The 15,196-nt window shown below is 38.8% G+C and overlaps 1 pseudogene; it reads left to right on the top strand.

Moving 5' to 3' along the window:
- The first annotated feature begins 13,468 nt into the window (after window positions 1-13,468).
- LOC110569611 lies at window positions 13,469-14,549 on the top strand (annotated as a pseudogene).
- The last annotated feature ends 647 nt before the right edge of the window (window positions 14,550-15,196 follow it).

Genomic DNA, 15,196 nt, shown 5'->3' on the forward strand with positions numbered 1-15,196 from the left:
GCTGGCTCCCTCCAGCAAGCCCTCCCCACCCCTGTCACCCTCAGTCTTCCCTGACATTGGAATACTTCTTCCTTGATCCAGACTCAGTCCTTTGTGGCAGGATTTCACAATACAGACATTTCTCTCTAGTGCAAACTTTCATAATGCAGACTGGAAATGATGTGCTGGTTTACTGAGGAAGCTTGGTTTGCAATGTGGAGAAAGATATTGGTTTTAACATTGTGCTTGCTCCATGAATATAGGAAAAAGTTGTTGCTTGAAACTTGTACTTTGTTGGGGTGGCTCTGTGCTTGGTTTATCCTAACGGTGATGCATTGGTCAGGGTCCCACAGAAAACAGACGCACATGCAAATATCATTTAGGAGAGTTTAATGAGAAGGTGACTGTTTGTAAAAGTGTAGATATGGTGAAAGACACCAACAAGGGATAGTGAGGCACTGAAGGACCCAAATCCGTGGGAAGCCACTGCCTTCCGTGATGGGCAAGGGGGTGGGAATGGCAATGGTAATGTGGCAAAACCCGTAGCTGTCAGAGAGGAGCTGTTTGAATGGAGCTGTAACCTTGGAGAGAAAAATGCAGACATTTGTCCAAGTGTTGTATAGCTGGGAGGAGGCCAGGGATTAAACACGTAACTTCTCTCCCCTGCCCTTCAGGTGCTTGGTGGTACCTCCATCTGCCAAGAGAAGCCAGAGGGAAAAAGAGCCTGGGTGATGCATTCCACCAAGGTCAGCCCTCTGGGGTCAAGGACCGGGCAGGGAAATGTGGACAAGAGCCGGGGTGCAGCAAGTAGAGAGTACGCAGCACAAGTGGGTTATAAGCAGGATAAAAGTGATATGAATGTGTGAGGAGACCAGTGAGCTACTAAATGAGCTGGTGGTGAAAGGGAAACCTGGGCATTAGTGTTGCCCAACAGCCAAGTGAAATAAAACCCTACATGAGCTCAGTGATGTTTGATTTTGCAACTATGGGATATAACCATAAAGAAAAACTCTTATTTAAAATATCTACAGGAAAAATAACTCATGAATCTACCTTTTCACTACTCCTACCCCTATGGTCACTGAGATAATAATTTTTTTTTTTTATTGTAGTAAAACCCAAGTAACATAAATTTACCCTCTTAATTTTTATGCGTGTAGTGCAGTATAGTTAACTATATGCATATTGTTGTACAACAAATCTGTGGAGGTTTTCCATTTAGCATGACTGAATCTTTATACTGTTAAGCAACAACTCCCCATTTCTCTCTCTCTGAAGCCCCTAACAACAACCATTCTGCTTTCTCTTTCTATGAATTTGACTATTCTAGGTACTTCATATAAGTGGAAACATATGGTATCTGTCTTCTGTGATTGGCTTATTTCCCTTAGCCTAATGACCTCAAGGCACATCTGTGTTATAGCATGTACAGTCTAAGAAAGAGATAATTTTGCTTCTTTCTTTCCAATATGGATAGATGTTATTTCTTTTTCTTACCTAGTTGCTGTATCTAGGATTTCTAGTATTGTGTTGCATAAAAGTGGCAGGGGTCAGCATCTTACTTTCTTCCTGACCTTAGAGGAAAACTTTCAGTTTTTCAACTTTGCTTACAGTGTTAGCTGTGGGCTTTTCATGTATAGCATTTATTATGTTGAGGTAATTTTCTTCTGTTCCTGGTTTGTTGAGTGTTATTATCATAAAAAGGTGTTGAATTTTGTTGAATGTTTTTTCTGCATAATTGAGATGACCGTGTGATTTTTGTCCTTCATTCTGTTAATGTGCTGTATTATACTCATTGATTTGTGTATGTTGAACTATACTTGTATCCTAGCGATAAATCCCAGTTGGTCATGGTGTATGATTCTTTAAAGTGCTATTAAGTTCAGTTTGTTAGTATTTTGTTGAGGACTTTTGCACCAATATTCATCAATGATATGGGCTATAATTTTTTTTTTTCCTTGTATCTGTGTTTAGCTTTGGTTATCAGGGTAATGCTGACCTCATAAAATGACTTTAGAAGTATTCCATCTTAAATTTTTAAAAAGAGTTTGAGAAAAATTGGTGTTAACTTTTATTTGAATGTGTGGTAGAATTCTCTAATGAAGCCATCTGGTCCTGGTCTTTTTTTTAAGGAGGATTTTGAGTCTTGATTTAATTTTCTTACCAGTTACAGATCTGTTTAGATTTTCTATTTAGTCATGATTCAGTCTTGGTAGGAATTTATCCATTCCTTCTAGGTTATGCAATTTGTTGGTTTATATTTGTTCATAGTAGTCTCATGATCCTTTGTATTTCTGTGGTATTAGTTGTAATGTCTCCTCTTTCATTTCTGATTTTAGTTATTTGAGTCTTCTCTTTTTGTTCTTAGTTGATCTAGTTAAGGGCCTGCCAATTTTGTAAATCTATTAAAAAAACCCAAGTCTTAGTTTCATCATTTTTTTTCTTATCTCAATTTTGTTTATTTTTTCTCTAATCTTCATTATTTTATACATTCTTCTAGAGTTGGTTTATGTTTTTTTTTTTTTTTTAATTCTAGTTCCTTAAGGTGTGAAGTGAGTTGGGATCTTCTTTTTTAATTTGACATTTACTGCTATAAATTTCCCTCCTAGACTGCTTTTGTTGTATTCCATAAGTGTTTGTATGGTTTTTTTTTAATTTGTCTTGGATATTTTCTAATTTCCTTTGTGATTTCTTCTTTAATCCATTGGTTGTTCAAGAATGTGTTGTTTAATTTCCACATATTTGTGAAATTTACAGTTTTCCTACTGCTATTCATTTCTAGTTTCATTCCATTGTGGTTGGAAAGATACTCAGTATGATTTCAATCTTACATTTGTTAAGAATTGTTTTGTGGCCCAACATGTGATCTCTCTGGAGACTGTTCCATGTGCGTTTGAGAGGAATGTGTGCTTTGCTGCTGGTGCCTGGAGTGTTCTGTTTATACCTGTAGATCCAATTAGTATTGTTCAAGTCATTTATTTCCTTATTGATCTTCTCTGTAGTTGTTCTATCCATTATTGAAGATGGGGTACTAAAATCTTCTACTGAAGGAAATATTGGTTTCCTTCTTGTATTTGGGACCTCTGATGTTAGGTGATACATATTTATAATTGCTATTTTCCTGTTCACTTGATCCTTTTATCATCATATAATGTCCTTCTTTATCTCTTGTGACTTTTTTTTGACTTAAAGTCTATTTTCTCTGATGTAAGTATGGCCACTTCTGCTCTCTTTTGGTTTCCATTTGTATAGGAAAACTTTTTCATCTTTTCATTTCAGCCTGTATGTCTTTACATCTAATGTGAGTCTCTTGAAGATGGCATATAGTTTCATCTTATTTGTTTGTTTATTTACTTCCATTCAGTCGTTCCTTTTTTTTTTTTTTCTTTTTTTGATTGGGTACCTTAATCCATTTACATTTAAAGTAATGACTGATAGGGCAAGACTTATTACTGCCATTTTGTTAATTGTTTTCTGTCTTTCTTGTAGCTATTTTTTCCTCTTTTTTTCTCTTGCTGCCTTCCTTTATGTTTCATTGATTTTTTTTGTATTTTCTTTAAGTATTTTCTTTGTGGTTACCATAGGGCTTATGTAAAACATAACAATTTTAAGCTGATAAAAACTTAATTCCAATTGTATACAAAAACTCTATTCTTTTACATCTCCCCACCTCACCTTATGTTATTGATATCACAAATTACATCTTTATATATTGTATATCCATTAACATCATTTTAGAGTTATAGTTTTTTTAAAAAAATTTTATTTATTTATTTGAGAGAGAGAGAATAAGAGAAAGAGCACAAGCAGGGGGAGCAGCAGTGGGAGAGAGAGAAGCAGACTCTCTGTCAAGCAGGGAGCTGGATGTGGGGCTCAATCCCAGGACCCCGAGATCATGACCTAAGCCAAGGCAGATGCTTAACTGACTGAGCCACCCAGGCGCCCTGAGTTATTGTTATTTTTTATACTTTTGTCTTTTAGATTGTATGCCAGAATTGAAAGTGCTTTATGGACCATCGTTTCAGTCTAAATAATAGTAAATACCAAAACAAAAACATATAAAAAGTAAAGTTCACTGGTAAAGATAAATCTTTATCTGTGAACTTTACTTTTTATATGTTTTTGTTTTGGTATTTACTATTTTTTATTTCAATTTGCAGGACTCCCTTTACCATTAAAGCTAGGTCTGGTGGTGAGGTACTCCCTCAGCTTTTATTTATCTGGGAAAGTCTTTACTTCTCCTCTGCTTTCAAAGGATAATAAAATCATTTTTTTCAAAGGACAATTATTTCATACTTTGGGTTGTAATCCAATACGACTTAATTTTGTTGTTCAAATTGTTCCAGCTTGGGCTATTAGGAGGTCTTTCAGTTGGCTCCTGTATCCCTTTCACATACTCCCATCATTGTGAGTTTGTTTGTTTAAGTACTGCCTTACTTCCTGACACTACAAGATACTCTGGGCCCATGTTGTATATTTCCTGCCCCAGTCCTTGAATCAGCCACTTCTCCAAGGAGTCCTGATTCCTTTTATTGGAGAATGATTTTAGAAGCCAAGATCTGGGTGCTGGGTGTGCTGGTTGCTACTGGGGTGTCATTGTTAGGTCTTCTAAGCTGACAGAGCAAGAAAATGTATATGTATATACTAACCCATCTATATATACATATCCATACATATTTCTGTATGTAACAATCTGTATCTATATTAAGCTAAGATTAGTTTATACTGATGTCTCCAACTGTATTCTATTACTACATGGATCATTCTAGCCTCCTTTCTAATCTTAATTGTAACTTCCCGCTCCAACAGTGAGAAACCTGGCTCCTACCATCTGCCATCCGTTTACTTATTGTTCAGTTGCATATATATGCAGTATCAGAATTGTTAACTCATTATTCCCATAGGAAACTACTTTATCAACCAGAGTACAGTGCTGATGCACAGGTTTTTCTTGCCTTTAGTTTTACATACTCTACTCATTTCCAAAGACACTTAGATCAAAGTCTTGCCCCCCCCAACCCCTTTAGCAAAGTTATTTCTTACATTTGTAAATACAGTTAAGTTATTTTACTATACTCTGCTTTCCATTCTAGGATTCTCTTGACCTCCCAAATAATTTTTAAAATTTGCATACATTAAACTTCACTCTGTGCTATAAAGTTCAGTGGATTTTGATGAATGCATAGAGTCCACCATTCCAGTGTCATACAGAATAGTTCCACGGCCCTAAAAATTCCCTGTGCTTCACCTATTCATCCCTCCTCACAGCTCGATAATATTTGTGTGATCTATTCCTGTGCTCTCTATTCTTTCCCAAAGATCTATAGCTATATTCTTTTTTCTAATACCAATAGCATGCATGGAATCTTCCAAAGCATGAATATGACTCTCTCTCCATTTATTTAGATCTTTCATCTCTTTCATTAGAGTTTCATAACTTTTCTGCAATACGTAGTATGTATTTTGTTAGATTTTTACCTACATATTTCATTTTGTTGGGTGTAACATGATAGTATTACCTATTCAATTTCTAATTCTAATTGTTTCTTGCTGGTCTACGACATGGGTCCTGATTCCAGCCCATCCCATGCTTTTCCCATTGAATCTTGCCATCTTTGGACAGGACCAGGGGCCAAAAGAGCCTATATTCTTAGGTATAACAGTAACATTGATGTTTTCCATGTTACTGAAGAAAGGGAAGGCTGGCACCTTCCTTCTCTGCGTTTTTGGAAGGCAGCCTAACTTTAGACCTCACATTCACCTCTGTAGAGGATTAGTTCTTTTGTCACCTTATGATCTGGATTGATAGAGATTTCTTTCCCTTAATAATTATGAATGATACAGAACTTTAACTCTACATGGAGGATAGTAGCTGGCTTATTGGCTATGTCTGGATTCTCCTCTCAGGCCCCAAATTTCGCACACAGAACGTGTCTACCCTCAAGGAGGGAGCTAGACTTTTATGCACATCTACCTGTCAGTCACTGGCCATGGGCCATAGAGGGAGGATGTAAACTCCTGGGAGCCTCTGGCTTTCTTTGCTTATATTATGGCAATGCAGCTCTGGTAGAACAAGGGGAGTTCTCGGAGGAAATCCCCAGATGTGAACTGTTAGGAGGGGGGAATGCAGAGGCTGGAGAGGGACATGCCTAAACAGTGGGAAGATCCAGGGGATCTGGGTGGAACCCTGCCAGGAAATGTCCCCTTGGAGTCTTATGTACTGAGAGTGCATGGTGGTTAGGGGCAGTTTTAGCAGGATTTAACACTGTGGCAGTCCTTCCCATTTTCATTTCTCTCTTCTGATCTGTGGTGCCTCTGGCCCCTTTCTTCCCCATACTTAATAGAGAAAAGACACTTTTACAATGCTTTGCATTTTCCTCTGGAGAGAGACCTTCAGTCTTCTGCATCCTTTATTTACAAAGTCATGGGGCTTCCCATTTCACTTCTCACGGTGTCAGATCCCAAGACTGTAGCAGATGAGTATATTCTTTGTTTCAAAAAATATATATATTTAGCGGAAATATATACAAAATATATTTATAAAAATATATTTTTACTGGAAGATAATGATTTAGTTTTTTGATTATTCATGCAGTTTGATATAATTTACTTTTAATTTTCACATGTCTCAGGGGACTGGGAGGTGAAAAGAGAGAAAGTAATACTCAAATGGGCCTAAAATTCAAATGAGCTTGGTTAATACTGAGCTCCTTATTATTATATGTTGACCCTTCCTACACGGTTTTTGCATTAATGTGACTCATTTAAATAGGACACATTTCCCTAAAAATAGTCATAATTTGCACAGATGCCATTGGTAAGTTTATTATTGATTTTGGATGATGAGAGAAAAGCATATCATTGATCAATTCTAGAAGCTAAATTTAGTAGCTGAAGGCAGTGGACATGTGAACCCTCTTCTGTCTGGAGTGAGGGTAAAGATGAGGCGGGACCTTTAAGCCTTTTTCCATTCCTACCTTCCACCTGCTCTTCCTTCCTGCATGTAGATAGGATATTGACTGAGGTGGTGGCCTGACCCTTCCATCCCACACTCCCCTCCTGCTCGATGTAGTTCATGTCAGTGATGCATCTGTGGCCACTGCCTTTGTGCTATTCCAGCTGGCTGGTCCCCACCATTCTTGATGTTTCAGGCGTCCTGCAGCAGCTAAAGCAAACACAAATTAACATATGTGTATGCTATCCTGGCACAGTTAATGTAGAGAATGATTGTTGTCTTAAGGACTTGTCAGGACAATACAGGTCAGTTTAAGACTTGTTTTGTTTTGAGATATCAGACCTCATGGCAAAACTCTGCCAGTAAGCACTTCTCAAAAGGCAGTTTAAATGAGAATCCACTGAGGATTATTAGGCTTCTACAGTCCCTTGAAGATAAGGTTAGCAATGCCACATTATTAAAATCTGTGTTAATTAGGTACCTAATCTAATTAAATTTCTCTGTCTTATATTTCCTACAATACTTACTCATAATGCACAGTTGCAAGCTGATATACACAGAGACAGAACTCATGCAGGACTGAGTGGTTTCCTGAGACATGGGACTTCTGTGCTAAAACCAGGAAATTCCCAGGCAAGCCAGGACTAGCTGTTCAAGCTGGATCACTCAACACATTGACATGCAATGCAAACTGGGCACCAACCTTGACCTTAAGATGCAGGCTTCTGAGTTCATTCTGACTCTACTGCTGTGGGTCATTGGTGACTTCATTCTTCCCTAATTCCCTCTGTTCAGTCTCCTGTCAAACCTTTGTATGAGACGGTTCTGGATTTACTCACATCATATTCAAATGTGGAAAGAAAAGCTCACCTCTTCATTTCTCTTATTATAGATCCAGCGTTCCTCCAGAGACTCCTCACCTGCTAGATACTATGAAATGCCTGGGTCTTCCAGAGCTAGCTGGGTGGGCTTTCTTTCTCTCTTGTTGGGTGTGGGCTACCCTCCATCATGTCATCCTCTTTGCTGATACAACATTTGCCCTGCTCTCTTTTCAGACATAATCGATTTGGTGCAGGCAGAGAAACTGGCTTCCTGGTAAGGGGACATAAATTGGGAAATATTTACAAAAGTTTGACTTGTTATATTCATTCAATGTACCGTGATAAAGTTTTGCTCTTGAACCAAATTCAAAGATAAATATAACAAATGTGGTATAACGACATACATCTCTGCTGGTATTTTATAAATAGATAGCTCTAGAGGAAGGGAGTTAAGATCAATGAAGAGTGGAATGACAGTTTTGGAGGATTCTTCAGTCTTACTGATAAATTTCCTCTTCCCCGCCTCTTAGGCAGGCACAGCTGGGGTAGCCTGCCTTGTGAGCCAACAATCTCCCTATTGTTAGGATGTTTCAGGATCAGGGGAGCCTCTATAGGGCTCCCTTTTTTTGCACTGCTATTGTGAAAGCATCCTGACCTTAGCAGTGTATCTGTTATTATTGATACAGAACCTTCATCTCTCATTATCTGTAAACTGGTAATGGATGAGTGGTTTTAAATTCTCTTCTGATGGAATGAATGTATAAAGTTTCACATTTCCTAGGAAATAATTTCACAAAGCCATTTCTAGAAGAGGCACATTTTTACAGTTAGTTGAATTTACTATCCCAGGAATGACAGTTAAAGATATTTTTCAGGAGATATTCACCCTTCTCCCTGTTATTTACTGCCCAACTGCTAAAACTGTAGATTTACATCTGGCATCTTCCTTTTTTCCTGGTTTTTACATGTTTAACTTTCTCTTTTGGTAACAGCACCTTTAGAGGAGATGGTGTATGAATTTTGGATATAAGCATGACAACCATGAATACTAATAACCCCTGTGTTTCAAATGCAAATATGAGATACAGAAAAAAACCTGTTCCTTTGTTCTCTTTGGCTCTAGAAACATTTACTACTCCTTTTTAAAAGCTTTTCTTCTCCCCTCAAAAGTTCAACATTTGTAACTTCAAGAATCAGAAGGGATGACTGTTAATTACACATACTATTTGGAAAGCAATCATGTTTTCTCAATAGATAACTCCTTCCTTAAGCTAATTCTAGCACATCCAGGGTGTATAAATCCATGTCCAGTCATTGGATTACCAGGAGAAACAAAGTTTCTTGAAAAATTTTTCCTTGATCTTATTCTCTTTGTGTGAATATACTTATTTTAAATCCAAGACTGGAGTATTGGTTGTCTGTTTGCATAACAAATTGCCACACACCTAGAAGGTTAAAGCAATATTTACTTATTAGCTCACAGGTCTGTAGATCAGAAGTCCAGTAAGGCATGGTTGGATTCTCTCCTCTAGGGCTTAAAGGTACCTTCTTACCTGGAAGCTCTCAGGAAAGAATCAGTCTCCAAGTTTATTCGGGTCATTGGTAGAATCCAGTTCCTTGTGGTTGTAGGACTAAGATCTTGTTTTCTTGCTGGCTGTTGGCTGGAGCTCACCCTCAGCAACTAGGTTGCTTGTAGGTTCTTTTCACATAGCCTTTTTCATGTTCAAGCCAACAGTGGCATGTTGAATACTCCAGATGTTTGAATCACTGACTTCTTTTGCCATCAGCCAGAGAAAACTCTCTGCTTTTAAAGAACTCAAGTAACTAAGTGAGGCCCATCTGGACCATTTCCCTTTCTTAAAGTTAACTATGCCATATAACATAACCTAATCATGAGAAAAATTTCTCATCATATTCACAGGTTCTTCCCACTCACAAACGGCAGAACTTTTATCAAAGCAAATGTCACTTCACGGTCATCTTAGAATTCTGCCAAACAGGATTGGTGATAGTGATTAAAGGTAATGTGGTCATCAGTTTCTCTGTGCATTGAAAAGAAGATCTTTTGAGTCTTGAATCTCATGTTCAGCTATGCAAAATATGATAATAAGGATAAAAATGTTTAATTTTTATATATTAGAAAATCCACAGCATGATTATATTCCATGGAAAAAAGAGAGAAAGAAAGGGAAGATAGAAGGAAAAAAATTGCTGGAAGGAATTGTCAAAAAGAAAACAACAAGCCCAAGGTGTAGTCACCTATGCTAGGCCATGTCCTCAAACCAGGGTTTAATACCTAACCTAAGTGCAGTTTCACCCTCCTCCAGAAATGTAGTCTCAATGGGTCAGTCAGGAATTTTCTGGTCAGCACTAGTGAGGTAAACTGTCACATGGGCTGTCCATCCCCTAAAGGAAGGTGATGTAATCAGCCTCTGCTCTCATCGCTAATGGAAGCTGACCTTGACTGGAACAATCCTTTCTTTACTTTTCCTAGTAACTCTTGCCCCACCCTCCTTCCTATAAAAACCTTCCACTTTGTACAACTCCTTTGAGCATCTCTCTACTAGATGGGATGCTGCCCAATTTATGAATTGTTTAATAAAGACAATTAGGCTTTCAAATTTCTCAGGTGAATTTTTGTTCTTTAATAGAATGATAAACTTCAAATGTTATATTTCTCGATATTATGCAAAATGATGCCTGCCTACTTTGTAGTTTTTGTGCTTTTCTCTTTGAGGTGAGAGGCAGGTGACTTGAATTCTAATCTCTGCACCACTTCCTAACTATAGGACTCTGGAAAGTCTCTGGGCTTCATTTGATTCATGAAGATAATCAGAGTGCACTTTCCTGAAGACAAGCAACCTTGAGGGCCTGTCTGACTCTAAGATTCAGGAGGTTCGATGTGAATGAGATGTGAAGGATTCACCCAATTGTGCAGAGTGGAAGCTGTGTGTTTTGTGCTTCCTTTCAGTCTTACCTAATCCAGAAATCTGACTGGTCCTGTGGCTTATTGTTGGGCCTCAGGTAGTTCCCATGGGTGGCAGGCCACTCTCCTTCCTCCTTCCTGGAAAAGTGAAAGCTTCAAACCTCATTGGGATTTTTCTTCTTTTTTCAAATCACATTTATGTTGTAGGCAGAACCTAAATACAAGTCTATTTGCAAAGCCATGAATATTTGATGGGCAGGACAGCAAAGTCTAGTAGAGGAAGAAGACTCTCTTAAAAGTCCATCAGTGACATGTAAGGCATCCTGGGATGGAAGGTGGAAAAGGAGGTGGACTTCAGCTTTCCCTCCTTTCATCCACTTTTAGCTCTCTTGCTCACAGCCTCTAGGGAGCTTCTCTCCTCAAAAATCCCACTCTTTCCACATTCCTTTTGGTCCTCAGAGCTTGAAACCCTCTGCTGTCTCATCCTCCTCACCAGCTGTCAATCATCCCATTTCCTCCCCTCCCCTCCTCTTCTCTTCTCTCCTCTCCTCTCCTCTCCTCTTCTCTTCTTTCTCTTCTCTTCTCTTATCTCTCTTCTCCTCTTCTTTTCTCTTCTCTTCTCTTCTCTTTCTCTTCTTTCTCTTCTCGGTAGAACTTTCGAAGGCCAAGGATCCATGAAAATAGGGAAAGAAAGAAAGATAGCCATTTTCTGTTAAAATAATCAGAGTTTTACACTGCCAATCAAGACTTAGCAAAATATACCATTTTTGTTTACAGAACCACTCTTTCTTTTCTTAGTGTGATTTGGGTTGTCCCCTTCTGTTCATATGGATTGGTACATGCCCAGTCCTGTAACTGAGTTGCTTTGGGTTTCTCTTGGGAAGAGTATGTAAGTTTCTCTGCTCACTGGCTGTTTCAATGCCTGGGCAAACACCAGTTTTATTCTTCATATTTGTGGTTTAAATCTTCCTTGCACTTGGGAATACCATTTTTCTCACACATAAGGTTTCATTTCTAAAAAGTTAAGTCACAATTTGCATGTGCCACTGGATGATGCCATTAAACTGGTCAGTATTAATAAATCTAGGATGTTCAACTCAAAGGTTTTAATTGATCATTGAAGAAAATAGGCTCAAAATACTCTAGACTATTGTTGCTTTCCAAATTGAGATGGGAATAGGGTCCTATATTAATATGTTTATTTGAATTGAAAAGTGAAATTAGATATCTGGATGGAAAGGAACTCTGATTTGATGATTGGTTTGATGTTAGGAGTGGCATTATCATCAGGTTATATGAAAATAGTTTACCCGCTGCTACAAGCTTAGTTATAAAATAAAAGCACCCCAGTGTTCATAGCAGCAATGTCCACAATAGCCAAACTGTGGAAGGAGCTGAGATGCCCTTCAACAGATGAATGGATAAAGAAGATGTGGTCCATATATACAATGGAATATTACTCAGCCATCAGAAAGGATGAATACCTACCATTTGCATTGACATGGATGGAACTGGAGGGGATTATGCTAAGTGAAATAAGTCAAGCAGAGAAAGACAATTAGGATACGGTTTCACTCATATGTGGAACATAAGAAATAGCGCAGAGGACCACAGGGGAAGGGAGGGAAAACTGAAGGGGAAGAAATCAGAGAGGGAAGCAAACCATGAGAGACTCTGGACTCTGGGAACCAAACTGAGGGTTACAGAAGGGAGGGGGGTGGGGGGATGGGGTAACCAGGTGATGGGTATTAAAGGGGGCACGTGTGGTAATGAGCACTGGGTGTTATACACAACTAATGAATCGTTGAACACTACATGAAAAACTAATGATGTACTATATGTTGGCTAATTGAACACAATAAAAAAAATTAGGCTATTACCAAAAAAAAAAAAAAAAAAAGTAAAAGCATCCCCTCATGAAATATTGCCTTAGCACAGTTGAATTAAAATTAGCTGTATTGTATTTCCCCATCCCTTTTTGAGTATACTGTGTTAAACAAGGTGACCATAAATGAGAGTATCTGGAATAGCCAGATAATTAACAGTCACTTGACAGGTCCTGATAAAGTTCTCTACATGTACATCCTAGAAACTGAAAAAGTGAATAAACAGAATGACTGTGTAATAAAATATTTTGCAAAAAATATAGTTTCCTATTTGTTGTTTTCAGCAAAATTGAAGGAAGACAAATTAAGTTGTCAGCATATAGATCATTAAAATTAGTTTTTGATGGTGGATCATCATGTGATTTTTGGTATATAACGAAGAGTTCAAAGAATTGAGTACATTGCTATGAAAATCTCTTTATAGCTATAGTTATGTAAACAACGTTTCTCGATGCTCTTATCTATAAAAATGAAAATTAGTTAAGAAATTAATGCTGAGGGGTGCCTGGGTGGCTCAGTCGTTAAACGTCTGCCTTCGGCTCAGGTCATGATCCCAGCGTCCTGGGATCGAGCCCCATATCAGGCTCCCAGCTCAGCCCTCTCACTGTCTCTCTCTGTCAAATAAATAAATAAAATCTTAAAAAAAGGAAATTAATACTGAATCTTGCTGTTTTTGTGTTTATAATATTTATGCCCAGATATAGGACATATTTTTAAAAATTTCATATCATTAAGAGATGTGTTTCCTATAAAAATTTATTTATGTTTAACAATTATTTTTCAGAAATTGTAATATATTTTTGTGTTTTGATATCTGTTTGCAATAATTATAATAACTCAATTAGAAGAAAGTTTTTAAATCTTAAATGATCAATTGGATGTAGACCAAGAGCTGGCATCCAGGAGCAGAGCACTTTACTCCTACCTCAGAATGGATAGAGACCAGGAATTGAACCCTTATGCCCAAGCAAAGTAGGATTTCATCCAGCAATTCTCCCAGATTGTCAAGGTGCTGATCGAGGATGGCATGGGCCACCCAGAGACAGGAGATGGAATTGCCTGGCTTAAGGAGGTCTTGGAGTACAATGCTATTGGAGGCAAGTACCAGTGGGGTTTGACAGTGCTGATAGCTTTTCAGGAGCTGGTGGAGTCAAGGAAGCAGGATGCTGATAGCACCCGGCAGGCCCTGACTGTGGGCTGGTGTGTGGGACTGCTCCAAGCTTTCTTCCTGGTGTCAGATGACATCATGGATTCATCCCTCACCCGGCAGGGGCAGATCTGCTCATATCAGAAGCCAGGCATAGGTTTGGATACCATCAAAGATGTTTTGTTTCTGGAAGCATGTATCTACCACCTGCTGAATCTCTACTGCCAGGAGTGGCCCTGTTACCTGAAATTGATTGAGCTTTTCCTACAGAGTTCCTATTAGACTGAGATCAGACAGACCCTGGACCTCATCACAGCCCCCCAGGGTAATGTGGATCTTGGCACATTCACTGAAAAGAGGTATAAATCTATTGTCAAGAACAAGACGGCTTTCTCTTCATTCTATCTTCCTGGGGCTGCTGCCATGGATATGGCAGGCATAGACAGGGAGAAAAGCATGCCAACACCAAGAAAATCCTGCTGGAGATGGGGGAGTTCTTTCAGATTCAGGATGATTCCCTTGATCTCTTTGGGGACCCTAGTGTGACAGACAAGATTGACACAGACTTCCAGACAACAAATGCAGTTGGCTGGTGGTTGAGTGTCTTCAGTGGACCTCTAGAACAGTGCAAGATCCTTCAGGAGAGTTATGGGCAAAAGGAGGCTGAGAAGGTGGCCCTGGGTGAAGGCGCTATAGGAGGAGCTGCACCTGTCAGCTGTGTTCATGCGGTAGGACGTAGACAGCTACAGCCACCTGATGGGTCTCCTCGAACCATGCCCTGCCCCCAGCCATGTTCTTGGGGCTAGCATACAAGGTCTACAAGAGGAAAAAGTGACCTAAAGACGGAGAGGGTGGGGAGGGGAGGGAGGCTCTCAATAAATTGTCTAACCTTCAAAAAAAATGATCAGTTGGATTTATGTTCTCAATTGTTCACTCATCACCCTTGCAGTAAAGGGAGTGCATTGCCCCACTCCTTTGACGTTGACTTGACCATGTCACGTAGTTTAAGCAATGGAATCTTAGCAGGTGGGATGCAAGTAAAGATTTTAAATGTGTTTGTGTGATTTGTCTCACCTCTTGAACTTATGCCATCCACCTTGATAAGAAAATGCCTAGGTGCAATGTTTTTCAAGTTTCTCTTAGGGTATATGTGAACAAGGAGTTTGAGGCACCGCTATAGACATATACAACCAGAAGATATCTTTCAGATCGTTTGGGACAAAGACTTTAAAGACCCTAAAGTCCCAAGTGCAAGCATTGTTATACACATGAAGTTTCGGCATCTTATCTGCTTTCCAGGTTTGCTTTGTGATGTCCCACCCAAACTGTAGTTTTATTGCTAAAAAAGAGATGTATATAAAACCCAAGTTATCTAGACCTTTGCCCCATGATCTATGAACAGTAACACAGAGGCAACATTTGAAAATGAAATCTGGCAAGAATATAGAGAAATGTCTTAATTCACCTATAAAAGAAGATATT

Source organism: Neomonachus schauinslandi, chromosome 1 (assembly GCF_002201575.2).
Source record: "Neomonachus schauinslandi chromosome 1, ASM220157v2, whole genome shotgun sequence".
NCBI classification, from domain to species: domain Eukaryota; kingdom Metazoa; phylum Chordata; class Mammalia; order Carnivora; family Phocidae; genus Neomonachus; species Neomonachus schauinslandi.